Source organism: Micropterus dolomieu, linkage group LG03 (assembly GCF_021292245.1).
Source record: "Micropterus dolomieu isolate WLL.071019.BEF.003 ecotype Adirondacks linkage group LG03, ASM2129224v1, whole genome shotgun sequence".
NCBI lineage: Eukaryota > Metazoa > Chordata > Actinopteri > Centrarchiformes > Centrarchidae > Micropterus > Micropterus dolomieu.
Window position 1 is genome coordinate 20872121 of NC_060152.1, and position 3235 is coordinate 20875355.

At 39.3% G+C, this 3235-nt stretch overlaps 1 long non-coding RNA gene across 1 annotated transcript; it reads right to left on the reverse strand.

The window, feature by feature from the left end:
* Positions 1-357: 357 nt before the first annotated feature.
* Positions 358-1290, reverse strand: LOC123968367. The gene is made up of 2 exons (XR_006824450.1): positions 877-1290; positions 358-776 (listed from the first exon to the last, which is right to left on the reverse strand). It is a non-coding gene; the product is annotated as an uncharacterized LOC123968367 (long non-coding RNA).
* Positions 1291-3235: the final 1945 nt, after the last annotated feature.

The following is a 3235-nucleotide window of genomic DNA, read 5'->3' on the forward strand; positions in this document are numbered from 1 at the left end:
CTAGGAGTACTGCTCTGTTGTTAAGGACAATCTACACCCAGGAATTGGATGATGATGATTCCCAACAAATTATTGTTAAATCCATGTTCAGTTAAAGTGGACTTAAGTTCTTTTGGCTTTCCCCTTCCTCTTGCTGCCCACTTTCATTTCACCCTGTTCACTCGCTCCTGTTACCTACATAATTTTGATTTAAACTCAAGTGGAGAGAAGTAGTACAGGCCACACACACACAGGCAATCCACAACCTGTGAGGACCTGCCACAGCAGAGGAATGCAACAAGAGACTGAGCCAGGTTCATTCAGAGCCCTGTTTTGCACACAAACGTACACACAAACAAAAAACTTCAGCGGAATATATTGACATGTCACTGAGAGAAGTGTCCATTGTGTGCACATGAACACAACTCTGAACCTTTATTAGCCAAGACACACACACAGTTTGTGGCTGACTGCTAATTGAGTTGGCTCTTTTGCGGCCCCTCAAAATGAAAAGCTTACAGTCTCAGTCAAAATGGCCCTCTCTCACTGAAAGCAGGCAATTAGAGAGCATACACGTTTGTGTGGTTGTGTGTTAAAATTTCAACAGCAACAGTGTTGGTCCGTGTGTGTGTGTGCGCGTGTAAGTCTAAAGATTGGCACAAACACAATTTTCTCTGTCTCAGTGGGAAAGTTGACCTGGAGAGAGTTCTTTTGTGTTTTTCTGCCACATGATGCAACAATTGGTAACTGCAGACATTTAGTGTCCCACTGAGAGCTTGACTTGATCCAATAACCACCTGAACAGAAGGGAAATGGTGATAAACACAAAGAGGTGGGAAAATATGCTGGTAAACAACGTCAAGAGTTATGGCTGTGTTTGAGGTCTAAACTCCTTACCCTCAATAACATGACCGTGTCCATCCATCCATCTGATCACTGCTGCCTAAAACTCAGTCACTCTTAAGCTCTTCGGCTAAAGACAAATGAGTCCTTTCTTCTGAGCTGGTCAATGAAACACAACTGTCACTAATTTAGAACAATTGTACACCATTTTTCATCTGAACTGGCCACACAATAAGATAATGCCTGCCTTGGTTGCACTGCAGAGAATGTGTGAGAGTGTTTACAGCAGGGCTCAGTTAATTTCACTTCAGGAAGTGGAAGAGGGGAATGGTTTAATCTCCTACTAATAACATTTTAAAAGATAAATAAGAATCAGCATATTTAGCAAACAAATTGTAGATGTAATTTACATTTTAATATGATTGAAGTAAAATTGAAATTCTTTGAAGCTGCTGCTTGTTGATTTGCTGTTGATGAGAAATTAATAAATGAAGTGAAGACAAATAAAAACAAACTCACCATTTCACTTTTGTTAAATACATGATTTATGCGCACTGTTTGAGTTCAAAACTAAGCTTTATCATTGAGTGACAGTACAGTAGCAGCTGAAGGCATCAGAGTATTCTACATATCAAAGCAGCCTTTACTCAAAGAGCTCCTCTCCACTTGAGGTTATCAGTAAGTGCTGGATTCTTGACTGAACAAGTGTTACAATGCCTCCACTATATGTTAGTATCAACAAAACAGATGATATTTCTGCTAGAGAGTGGTAGGATTACAATGTGTAAATCATTGTTCACTGTGTGTGTGTATGTATAAATGGTCACTGAAAATGTGTAGGTGTGTTTGATATAAAGAAGAGAACAAACACAAAGCTCATAACCAAAAGGAAAGTAGACATAATGGAACTCACATTGTTGCTCCATGCTCATCCCTGTGTTCTCTAGCATTAATTTCTTTCAAAATTCAAACGTTTAAAAGTTTTCTTCTGAGTCATCTGAAGGCACGAGGAAAGACCTGGCAGCTAGCCATGTCAGAGACTTGACTTGATCTGCTATAACAGCCAAAAGAAAATAATGACCTGTGCTGGCAACCGCAGGACTAAAGCAGGATTAAAGTCTCCTATGATGGCTACCTTGCGATAATGAAAGATAAATAATACTTGATGGGCTGATTATGACACAATTTGATTGAGTTTCAGTTTTAAAAATGAATATTAGAAGTACTCATGATGTTTGCTTAATGGGGAAGAACATGACGGCAGTTTGTCAGTTAAGGTTCTTCTGAGTTTCGAAAGACTTAGTTGTAAATCAGGCTTACAATCATTAAGAGTTCAATGCCATCCTGAATTAAAGGGGAAGGAAGTGAACAGCATCATTATGTCAGATCAGACCTTTAGAGACATAGTTCAACATTTTGGGAAATACATGTATTTGCAGTTGTGCCAAGAGTTAGACAAGAAGCTCAACACCACTCTCATTCATTTATTAAATATAAGTAGCTGGTTAGCTTAGCATAAACACTGGAAACAGGGAAACACAACCAGCACCTCTAAAGCTCATTAATTGACACATTACATTTCAACCAAAGTGTAATTAAAGCTGCAAACAGCTTTGAACGGGCCCTCGCACCAGGGCGTGCTGTGGCCACGAAGTTTATGCCGGAGTTTGCTTGCAGCTGTGAATTTGTATGCATAGGAGCTAAGGTGCCATTTTGCCACACCCAAATGTAAGACCCATATGAGACGTAAATATTAGCCACTTCTGACATGTGACAAACTCTGCCCACTAGCTCAATACTGATTAATCAAATGAGATATAATCAGGTCTTGACATTAACACCCGACAGCCTGCTAAATGTGGGTGGATTTCAGCTGTGGTGGGTAACAGTCACTCCCACTTGCCGTTAATTATCAACTTAACCAGCTGAAGCGACGACAAACCAGTTAACAGGTAAAAAGTGACATATTCTTTTCTTCCATTGCTCTTGTTGAACAAAAGTTACTGTAATGTTGCTTTTAGACGCATCAAAACTGCATGGGGGGAATTACTGAGGCCAGATCATATTTAATGTGGCTACTGTCAATTTGTATGGATGCACGCATGTATGATTGCTTTTATTTTTATTATATTTTCCTGTGTGTATATTTGTGGGTATATGCTCATGCTTAGCCTAGCCATTTAGGCAACATCTACATATTTATTTAATTTATTGCAGCAAATAAATGCAGAAAGTGTTATCAAATATAATAAATATCATGAAATAATTTAGTTTAGGCTCTGCCTTGGTGCCTAGACCTGCCAACAAATGCATAATGTTAGAAGAAAAGTTATAAGAAGCCCACATTTCCTTAGACCTGTAGACCACTACAGACCGGAAGACAAGTACTGACCTGTAGACCAGTTGAGGGTGT